The 11,847-nt window shown below is 41.9% G+C and overlaps 1 long non-coding RNA gene across 14 annotated transcripts; it reads right to left on the bottom strand.

Annotated features, from left to right (window-relative positions):
* Positions 1–4,814: 4,814 nt before the first annotated feature.
* On the bottom strand, positions 4,815–10,969 carry LOC106582626 (uncharacterized). Of its 14 annotated transcripts, none has more exons than XR_006761343.1 (4): positions 10,764–10,969; positions 9,629–9,658; positions 7,649–7,686; positions 4,815–7,546 (listed from the first exon to the last, which is right to left on the bottom strand). It is a non-coding gene; the product is annotated as an uncharacterized lncRNA (long non-coding RNA). The 14 variants fall into 14 exon arrangements; XR_006761340.1 differs by having other exon boundaries at positions 4,815–7,303; positions 7,400–7,546; positions 9,629–10,958; XR_006761342.1 differs by lacking the exon at positions 9,629–9,658 and having other exon boundaries at positions 4,815–7,303; positions 7,400–7,546; positions 10,764–10,958.
* Between the last annotated feature and the right edge of the window lie 878 nt (positions 10,970–11,847).

Raw genomic sequence — 11,847 nt, 5'->3', positions numbered from 1 at the left:
GTGCATTCTGACGAAGAACAGCAAAGGTAATAACATTTTTCTTATAGTAAATCTGACTTTGGTGAGTGCTAAACTTGGTGGGTGTCTAAATAGCTAGCCCTGTGATGCCGGGCTATCTACTTAGAATATTGCAAAATGTGCTTTCACCGAAAAGCTATTTTAAAATCGGACATATCGAGTGCATAGAGGAGTTCTGTATCTATAATTCTTAAAATAATTGTTATGTTTTTTTGTGAACGTTTATCGTGAGTAATTTAGTAAATTCACCGGAAGTTTGCGGGGGGTATGCTAGTTCTGAACGTCACATGCTAATGTAAAAAGCTGTTTTTTGATATAAATATGAACTTGATTGAACAAAACATGCATGTATTGTATAACATAATGTCCTAAGATTGTCATCTGATGAAGATCATCAAAGGTTAGTGCTGCATTTAGCTGTGGTTTGGGTTTATGTGACATTATATGCTAGCTTGAAAAATGGGTGTCTGATTATTTCTGGCTGGGTACTCTGCTGACATAATCTAATGTTTTGCTTTCGTTGTAAAGCCTTTTTGAAATCGGACAGTGTGGTTAGATTAACGAGAGTCTTGTCTTTAAAATGGTGTAAAATAGTCATATGTTTGAGAAATTGAAGTAATAGCATTTCTAAGGTATTTGAATAAAACCGCCACAGGATTCCACTGGCTGTTACGTAGGTGGGACGAAATCGTCCCACTGGCCCTAGAGAAGCTAAGTTGCTCCACAGCCGCCATGGCATTTCTCTTTTTTTTTATTCTCCATTAGTTTCACTGTGACCTGTTGCTGCTGACTATCAGGCAGTGAGGCAGGCTGCTGTTGCTGAGTGAGTGAGAGGAGTGAGTGAGTGGTGGTTGTGGCAGGGAAGGAGCTTCATACAGTCATTGGAAGGGAGGGGCGGGCCGGAGGGTTGTGCGTGTAGTACTGTTGAGACAGTGCGCCTCTGCTGCAGCAGGAAGCTCAGCTGACTCATGTCAGTGAGAGGAGAGCAGTGTGCATGCACATCATGACAAGTGATGTGAAATTCAACAACGAACAGCAGCACTAGCTAGCTAACTACATACTTCTCCATAAAAATTATTCTTTGCTTCATTCTTTGTAACCTGACCGCCCCCAGTCCTACCAATCATTACAGCCAACACAGCAAGGGAGTGAAACTGCGAAATAATCACACAACAGTTTAAGAGAGAGGGAGAAATGATCAAACAATGTGCTTTCTCTCTGGGTGTGTTGGCCAGAAAGTTGAAGTCAGAGGAGAGAGGGAGCAACGTGCAGAGATGCGGAAAGAGGAATGAACCTCTTTGACACGCTAGTTTACTGGCTAGACACGAGTCTACTGTCAGTATGCCAGGTAAATGGGCAAAATACGGGCGAAAAATATTGCATGATGCAAGGAGGCATGAGGACTGCAGATGTGGCCAGGGCAATAAATTGCAATGTCCGTACTGTGAAACGCCTAAGACAGCGCTACAGGGAGACAGGATGGACAGCTGATCGTCCTCGCAATGGCAGACCACGTGTAACAACACCTGCACAGGATTGGTACATCCGAACATCACACCTGCGGGACAGGTACAGGATGGAAACAACAACTGCCCCGAGTTACACCAGGAACGCACAATCCCTCTATCAGTGCTCAGACTGTCCGCAATAGGCTGAGAGAGGCTGGACTGAGGGCTTGTAGGCCTGTTGTAAGGCAGGTCCGCACCAGACCAGGCAACAACATCGCCTATGGGCACAAACCCACCGTTGCTGGACCAGACAGGACTGGCAAAAAGTGCTCTTCACTGACGAGTCGTGGTTTTGTCTCAACAGGGGTGATGATCGGGTTCGCGTTTATCGTCGAAGGAATGAGCGGTACACCGAGGCCTGTACTCTGGAGCGGGATCGATTTGGAGGTGGAGGGTCCATCATGGTCTGGGGCGGTGTGTCACAGCATCATCGGACTGAGCTTGTTGTCATTGCAGGCAATCTCAACACTGTGCGTTACAGGGAAAAGACATCCTCCTCCCTCATGTGGTACCCTTCCTGCAGGCTCATCCTGACATGACCCTCCAGCATGACAATGCCACCAGCCATACTGCTCGTTCTGTGCGTGATTTCCTGCAAGACAGGAATGTCAGTGTTCTGCCATGACCAGCGAAGAGCCCGGATCTCAATCCCATTGAGCACGTCTGGGACCTGTTGGATCGGAGGGTGAGGTTAGGGCCATTCCCACCAGAAATGTCCGGGAACTTGCAGGTGCCTTGGTGGAAGAGTGGGGTAACATCTCACAGCAAGAACTGGCAAATCTGGTGCAGTCAATGAGGAGGAGATGCACTGCAGTACTTAATGCAACTGGTGACCACACCAGATACTGACTGTTACTTTTGATTTTGACTCCCCCCTTTGTTCAGGGACACATTATTCCATTTCTGTTAGTCACATGTCTGTGGAACTTGTTCAGTTTATGTCTCAGTTGTTGAATCTTGTTATGTTCATATGAATATTTACACATGTTAAGTTTGCTGAAAATAAACACAGTTGACAGTTTCTTGTTTTGCTGAGTTTACATTTGCAAGAGAGAATAAACCAAATATTTTTTTAAACTAAACCAAGATAGACCACAACCTGTCGTTTCCAATGGGAACAAATTAGTCATAGTGGAAAGAACAAGCAAGGACGTGGGCAGAGCCAAGCTCGAGCTTGTGAGATACTATTGGCGTGTTCTAGGTATGCATCTGCATATTTCCGTTATGGATGTCTACTTTTTGAAGTGCGCGTGTGCAATAACTAAATTCGCCATGGTGCACCTTCTAAACAACTCCGTTTTTTAAAACTTTTGCAAAGGGTAAAGTCTACAAAACTTAGTCCACTCTGTTCATAACATATTCCAGTTTTGGGAACAGAAAACTATATTGAGATCAAATGTTTCATCGATGAGAAAATGTGACGAATGTCAGCCAAAATCTCATTCCATCTTCACCCACTGCCCACCGGCTTCCTCTCACTACCATATTTGCTTCACATTTATACATCCATTGTTCTATCTGTGGTTAAATGATCAGAGTTACAGATGGCTGCACATATTGCATGCCACTCCAGCATTGCAACTGTAGATCACCTGTGATGTGTTGTTGAAGATACTGCAAAGAAAGGAATCAATATCAACAGAACAAAATGCACAGTGCTCGTAAATGCAGTTATAGAGCCTGAACGAATAAAGGACATTGGGAATGAGTCTTACTCATTGATTATTGATGAAAGTATTGATGTCGCAACCAAGAAGCAACTGTGTGGTGATAAGATACCACAGCAAGGAACTCTCTAATCACACCAACTTGTATGGGGATCACCAGAATGTACCTCCTTTTGCCCCTCAATGGCTGGAACCTTGTTGCTCAGTGTACCATAAAGTCCAAGAAATTGCTTCAACCTGGTAGTGGGGCTCCTGGTTGGTCTAACCCAGCACTTTGGGGGTGTGCAGAACACACACACACACACACACACACACACACACACACACACACACACACACACACACACACACACACACACACACACACACACACACACACACACACACACACACACACACACACACACTTTCCTCAGTGACCTGTCTGTAGTCTCAATCCCCTGTTAATTTAATTCATCCCTCATTATATCACTGTCTGTTCCTCTACTCTCTATCTCAACTCATTCATTTACATTTATTATGAAATAAAAAAAGCCAAAAAGCAAACTTTTGGGAATTTAAAATGTCTATACTCCAGTATAAAGGAATACGATTATTTAAGAGCAATGTGACTTGTATTAACACTATTTCACAATGATTAACATTAAGTTAACACCATTTCACAAGAATGTTTTCTGAAGATACCTCTTAACCATTTACTAACACCATTTCACAAGAATGTTTTCTGAAGATACCTCTTAACCATTTACTAACACCATTTCACAAGAATGTTTTCTGAAGATACCTCTTAACCATTTACTAACACCATTTCACAAAAATGTTTTCTGAACATACCTCTTAACCATTTACTAACACCATTTCACAAGAAAGTATTTAGATTGTTATTATGGATACACCTATTGGATAAATGTGTAAACTCCTCTCTTGCTGCTGAAAAATGTGCCTAGTTTTCAGGGCTTGTGGGTGGGTTCTGAGCAGTCATGGGCTAGAAATTTTAGCTTGACCTGACAACACTGAGCACAACAAAAATGACAGAGAAATGGGACACCGATACACGGAAATAATCCGGGAAATATGAACATAGGAAACCATACATTGAATTGAATAAACAGAACTTCTACCTGAATCTTGCATATGTTCATGTGCACTATAAACACCATGCCCACTCAGAGCAGGGTAAGAAATGGTTGGCTAAATGAAAATGTATCATAGGCCTATTAAACATGAAACAGAAATGTCTACGTGTTGCAATAAACAGTAAGGGGATGGAATGATGAAATGCTAGCAATAATTGTAGTATTAGATAGAATATAGATTTACCACATAGGGCATATGCATTTAAATTTGTGAAAGTAACAGCAAACATTTCAACATAATGAGGGGCAACTTACTGGTTTGGTCAGGGCCAGCGTGAAGGATAAAGTTTATCCTGTGTCGGTCAGTGTAGCTATTAACTGAAGTTTGAGCGTCTTAGCAATACAATGTGTTCTATACAGCTGTCAACATTCTACAAGGAAAGATTTACATAATCATTAACCAGGTTACCCCGGATACCAGACTTAGATGAGTGATAACTCATTTCTAGAATGTTGTCATTGATGAGAATGAATCAAAACATCTATTGACATATATTCACATTCAGAAATGTTTGAATTTATTATTTAGACATCCAGAGACAAATCTACCAATACACAGTATTTACTTTTTAGGAGTGCTCTGTCATAGAGCAGTAGTTCCCAACCTTTTTCGGTTACTGTACTGTACGACCAACTGAATTCTGCTCTGCCCAGGGTACCCCCTCATATGCATTTTACCAGTAGGGCTATGGCCTCATGAGTCTTCTTAAGTACCCCCTGTGGATAGGCCAAGTACCTTCAGGGATCCTAGTACCTCTGGTTGGGAACCACTGTCATAGAGCTAAATGCATTCATAGTCTTGATTTGTATGATCCTTCCCATTTGTATTTTCAAAGTCAGGTGAAAAAATCCTGTTCAACAGATGCACTCAGTGGAGCAAAACTGTTTTTGTGGTTTGTGTGGGAAAAATGTTGAGGCAATCCCCAACAGCCTGAAGAAACACCTGGTGGGAATAACAAGGACCTTCTAGTGGAAGTGAACCACAACTAGGCTACTAACTAAGCACTATGTAGGCAAGCCTCACTCACTGGACAATGAGTTGACTCACTCCATTTTCATAGAACACAGAATAACACCTAAGAATGCTGAGCTGGAAAATCATATATCATTATGTGGATGGGACATTCCTGCTGGGATGGAGGATTTATCTGGAATGCTTAACTAGATGATCAGGACAGTCAAGGGTACTATTTGTCCAAAAGAGGTGAAGTCTTGCAATGAGCTATACGACTGTACTTATGATAAAAATTCTCAAGAGCAAAGTTAAAACACTCTGAGCCGTAAAATCACCAAGGAGGAGCAACAGTGGTTGAGGAATCATCTGAAAGGGACTGACGTGTCTAACTGACGTCACAGGTAATTTGATTAGTCATGTACAACAGATGCATTCGTGGAACAAAACCGTTTCTGTGGTTTGTATGGGAAAAACATTGAGCCCACAAGATGCACCTCAGTGAGAACATTCTGGAACTGTGCCATGGTGGAGGTGCCTGTGTAGCAGTGTGATGTTGTTCCCCTAGATTATGCACCAAGTTGCACACAAGGACCAATTCAAATAGGCCAGGTCAAGAGGGGATGTTAATCATTTGATAATAATAAAAATAATTCTGTGTGTTTTTTTATATTTAATTACAGCTGCATAGCTAATGTTATTTTTTGGTGTACAAACAGTTTTTCATATCAATATTGTACATACAAGTGATTGTAAAAGTTTTGTATATTTTGGTTTGGCCCATCGAGGGTTATCTGTATTTCCGTACCTCCTTATTGTTCTCTTTTGCCTGACCTTCGGCTTAGCGAGGTATGTTGTCCTTGGCTCCGCTATTGTTCAATATAAAACCGTGGTAATGTTACACAATGTGCTGTTACGCTACCATACGTTTGTTACAATGTGGAAAATATAAAGATTTATGGTAACAAGTTTCACCGAGCTCGCTAACTAGGGTACCTATTGTAACTTGTGAGTACTTGGGACAGTGTTTGAGTGAGTGTCCATGTGCTTGCGCAGGTGCCTGAGAGCTGTGACTGCGCCAAGGGCTAAAATATTGTGTGTTGTTTCTTCGTGTGCAGGGCAAATAAAAATAATCCAACCAACAGACCTCCAGTTGTGGCAGTGTCCTCATTAAAAGAATCCAACCAACAGACCTCCAGTTGTGGCAGTGTCCTCATTAAAAGAATCCAACCAGCAGACCTCCAGTTGTGGCAGTGTCCTCATTAAAAGAATCCAACCAACAGACCTCCAGTTGTGGCAGTGTCCTCATTAAAAGAATCCAACCAGCAGACCTCCAGTTGTGGCAGTGTCCTCATTAAAATAATCCAACCAGCAGACCTCCAGTTGTGGCAGTGTCCTAATTAAAAGAATCCAACCAGCAGACCTCCAGGTGTGGCAGTGTCCTAATTAAAAGAATCCAACCAGCAGACCTCCAGTTGTGGCAGTGTCCTCATTAAAATAATCCAACCAGCAGACCTCCAGTTGTGGCAGTGTCCTCATTAAAATAATCCAACCAGCAGACCTCCAGTTGTGGCAGTGTCCTAATTAAAAGAATCCAACCAGCAGACCTCCAGGTGTGGCAGTGTCCTAATTAAAAGAATCCAACCAGCAGACCTCCAGTTGTGGCAGTGTCCTCATTAAAATAATCCAACCAGCAGACCTCCAGTTGTGGCAGTGTCCTCATTAAAATAATCCAACCAGCAGACTTCCAGTTGTGGCAGTGTCCTCATTAAAAGTACACAACTCAGAATGAACCATGCTACACCTGGAAGTTCAATGTTTTCATTGAACTCCTAATAAGAAGTAAGTAGAGCTGGATGGATAGGACACAGAGTTGTATAGAGTACATCTAAAGATGGGAGAGCCATCATTTCCAACAGATATCCTTGCCGGGGGTGGCTTTGAACATCATGCAATGCTTCTCATGGAGGGAGCCTGAAGATGTTCCGTGTGTCACGCCTCATGTGTTCTCAGTCAACTTACCTGGTAAAATAAGGGGGAAAAAAAATACAAAAATCAAATGTCTAAAACGGGAAAAAAGGGAGACAAATCTCAAAATCTACAAATTCAATGTTTTACACAATAATGTTTCTCATTTGATGAGTTACTGATCTGTCCTTCCACATGCTCAATCTGCTGTAGACTACAACTGGACTCTTGCGCTCGGATCATACTGGCACACAATGTCCATGTACCAGATGGCTTGAGGGATGCTCTCCTGTTGGGCTGGAAAACAAAGACATTTGGTCAGTGGTCGGTCTTTTTTAATGCTTTTTCACCATCTTTATTTTTACAGAAAATGCATTGTTTATCATAACACAAACACACCTTGGACAACGTGACAAGTGGTCCCTCAACACCCGACCCTAAATCATGAGAACCATACACAAACATACTGAACAGCTATATCCACAAATTCATAAATATTTAATTAGCTAACTAGTTAACGTTAGCTCACAATTTGTATTGTTTTCCACATGGTGACATGTAGTTAGCCCACCAGAGCATGGATATTTAACATTAGCTAGCTAGCTACGTTAGCACATCGTTCATGTAGTCAGACTTTTCCCCAGACCCTAAGTTTTGTTTTAACATGCTAGCTAGTCCACCAGGGCAGGGATATTTAATGTTAGCTAGCGCTAATTGCTCAAGTTTGGCACACCTGCTAGCATGTCACCGCCTGTCAGGAAAGTCTGACTACACGACGGTGAGATACGGTGTAACGTTAGATAATGTAGCTAGGTAGCCAACCAATGTGCCTAACTAACTAACGTAAACTCACCCCATTCCGTACAAATGTGCGCAACCGCGACATTCAAATGAGGCTACTGGGACTGTAGCGACTGTGTTGACTTCAACATCTGGGGTGTGAACTACGTTTCTATTCAAGCGTTGATCGACATGGTAATTGCTCTATAGTATTGGAGAAAAGTAGAAAAATCTGACCCTCCATTACATCGTAACGTACAGCACGCATAAAGCAACTATTTCTGTCTTACAATCTCTCTCCACCAGGTGTAGCACTTCTCTCATCGTTTAAAAACAAGAAATGGACAGTGACGGGGGTAAGGGGGATACCTAGTCATTTTTTGCGTCATCACTGTAAGCGATCATGACTCTCAAAGCCGCTGTTTACTTCTGAAGATCACTTTAGCACCGCCCTAAAAACCCGATTCAAATTCGACACAAACCTTCAAATAGGTATGTAATGACACATTATATAAACTCTTAATAGTTTTTTATTTACATTTTAGAGGCGATAAGGTGATAAGATCGAGTGAAAAAAAGCAGGTTTCCCATACATCTCGCCTTCTCGCTATCACGCATTAGTTTCGCTTCCCCACCCACCATTTTTAAAAAGACCCGAAGGAGTTCATTGCCTTCTTGAATTATGCAGAAACGGGCAGCGTGGATCTCATGTCATTAATTTTGTTGGAAAGGGGAGAAATTGTACTTTACAATGGTATTGATATTACAGTTGATCTGGAAGTATTACGTTTTTGGGGCGATAAAATAAGGTCAATTGTACGGACCAAGGCGGTGTACAAAAGTGAGTGAGTTTACGTTAACCCACCAGGTGATATTTAGCTAGCTAGCTAGTTAACATTAGCTCACCGTTCATGTAGTCAGACATTACTATGTGGTGACAGGCTAGTTAACTATCCTTGCCCTGGTCCGTGCTAACGTTAACTAGCATGTCACCACTTGGAAAAGTCTTGACTACATGAACGGTGAGTTAACGTTAACTAGCTAGATAGCCAAATATCCCTGCCCTGGTGGGCTAACGTTAGCTTGCATGTCACCACGTTGAAAAGTATGACTACACGAATTATGAGCTAAGGTTAACTAGCTGGCTAGCTCACAAAGGACAATAATAAAAGGTCACAACAGTCATTATGCTAGCTTATGCTTGTTTTCTTTTTACTTGTGTAACTGATGTGAAATGGCTAGCTAGATAGCGGGGTGCGCGCTAATAGCGTTTCAATCGGTGACGTCACTCGCTCTGAGACCTTGAAGTAGTTGTTCCCCTTGCTCTGCAAGAGCCGCGGCTTTTGTGGAGCGATGGGTAATGATGCTTCGAGGGTGGCTGTTGTTGATGTGTGCAGAGGGTCCCTGGTTAGAACCCAGGTAGGGGCGAGGAGAGGGACGGAAGCTAAACTGTTACACTTGTAAGGAAGGTAAAATGCCTTATACACTTTACAGTCGGTGGTTATCTAACTTAGCTAATTTTCATTAGCACCTAGCTAACCACAGATCTTTGTCTTATTACCCAAAATAGTTTGTTATAAGCTAAAAAACAGGGCTTACCATATCACACGGCTCCAGCGACGCTTCTCGCTTACAGAGGTTGGAAAACGATAAAATGCATGTGTGCTTATCAGAGTAGTGGATAAAATCCGGTACATAGCACAGAATCATCCTTGCTTCTGATCGACAGAGATACCTAAGGTTAGCTAGCTAGCTTTATAGGCCAGGGTAATTAAACAAATCCTAGTGTAACCGATGTGAAATGGCTAGTTAGTTAGCGGTGGTGCGCGCTAATAGCGTTTCAATCAGGGGGCCGCAGCTTTTGTGGCGCGATGAGTAACGATGCTTCGTGGGGTGTCAGTTGTTGATGTGTGCAAGGGTCCCTGGTTCGAGCCCGGGTTGGGGCGAAGAGAGGGACGGAACCTACACTGTTACACTAGTAATAAAAAAATGCTAAGGTAGGTAATTTGAAAAATGCTGAACAACAATACACACGATAAATACACAATGTCAATTATATAATTGAGAAACTACAAAAAAGCTTTAATATCTACTACTTATTCTATTTTACTTTACTTGCTAGGTTACTTGCTACTTGTCGATATGAATTTACATGGAGAAATGTGGATGTTTTTCCTACTCTGAAACGCTGGCTTGAGTGATGATGCCAAAGCTTGCGACAGGATGTGTAGTTCTGTATGATATTGATAAGTGACCTTGTCCGAGAGAGATTTACACGATTAGCAAAACATCACGCCAGGGTAAGCCTAGATGACATACATGTGAAGTGGTTCTAAAATCCCCTATGGGAAAAAGAATGGTGGAAAAATTATTGAAACCGTTTACATGTTTGAACGATAGGTTTTATGGGTATTATGACTATTATGACTCTTACTGTGGTAGACTATATAGTGGATAATCTGTGCATTAACAACACGGATAGAACAATGAACCAGATGTTTCACCCAACGATTTATATATACACTAGAGGACTGATAGGCTTGTTGTGTTGAAGCCACTGTGCCTCCATCTTGGCACTCACCCACCATTGTAAAAAATATTTTGGAAGCGACAGAAATGCATTTATTAATGTCTATATTTGTTTTTTTAACACTTGTATTCTATTACAGATGTAGCAATATTGATGTTACTCATATTGATGTTACACAGGAAACGGAAACCGGTTGTTACTTACTTTATTAATGTGCTGGTCGACAACATGCCTAGTAAAGTTTGCTTAACTATATATCTTTGTCTGTCATGACTACAACACAAAGCATATTGAAACATGGTGGCAGCGGTACTCAAAAGAACCTGTATCTCATCGATGTAAATGAAGAATACATCCCAGGCGACAGTTTGAAAAAGTGCCGCGTTTACAGGCTAGTCATCGCGCCGAACGTCTACGTTAACTGGCTATCGTGAGTGACTCTGTGCTAAAAGCTAGCTGGCTATTGGATACAAGCAGATTCGTGAGTAGCTAACGTTCCATTCTACAACTAAATCGCCATGGAAAATGCACTGAAACCTACGGGAAAAATAGACTTTGATGATTGTAATTTAGCACTGACCTGGAAAAGATGGAAAGAGGAATTGAATTTGTACATGGCTCTTACAATGAGAGAAAAACGTGATGACTACAAAGTGAAGCTACTCTATTATCTCATTGGGGAAAAAGGCAGAGAGATTTGTGAGACCCTATGTGTGGGCAGTACAAAAGACAATCTCTTTGTTGAAGAAGTAATTGCAGCACTGGATGCATTTTGTGATCCCAAGAAAAATGAAACAATTGAGAGATAATTTTTTAATGCGAAGTCAGGGCCAAGATGAGAGTTTAGACAAATATCTCAATGAAGTGAGGACTCTAGTGGCCACCTGCGACTTTGGAGTAATCACAGACTCTCTTATCAGGGACAGGATTGTGTGTGGCCTAAGAGAGCGCTTGCTCAGAGAGACTGATCTTAGTTTAGAGAAATGCATACAGATTGGAGGAGCTGCAGGACTGTCATAAATGTGCAGGGCCCTGTAGCAGTGCATGCAATAACACAGGAAGAGAGACCAAAAGGGAGAGGAGACCCTACTGAGGGACAGAGCATTATACAATGCAGATACTGTGGACGGACACATGAGAGAAAAAAATGAAAAATGCCCTGCATATGGACAAAAATGTAAATCCTGTGGAAAAAGCATTCACTTCTCTACGGTTTGCAAAAGTGCAGGGACCAGGAAGAGAAACAGAGTCCTGGCAATGGAAAATGTGTCAGCTGACTCAGAGAGCA

The sequence above is a fragment of the Salmo salar genome, chromosome ssa22 (assembly GCF_905237065.1).
Source record: "Salmo salar chromosome ssa22, Ssal_v3.1, whole genome shotgun sequence".
NCBI lineage: Eukaryota > Metazoa > Chordata > Actinopteri > Salmoniformes > Salmonidae > Salmo > Salmo salar.
This window is presented reverse-complemented; position numbering and strand designations above follow the sequence as displayed.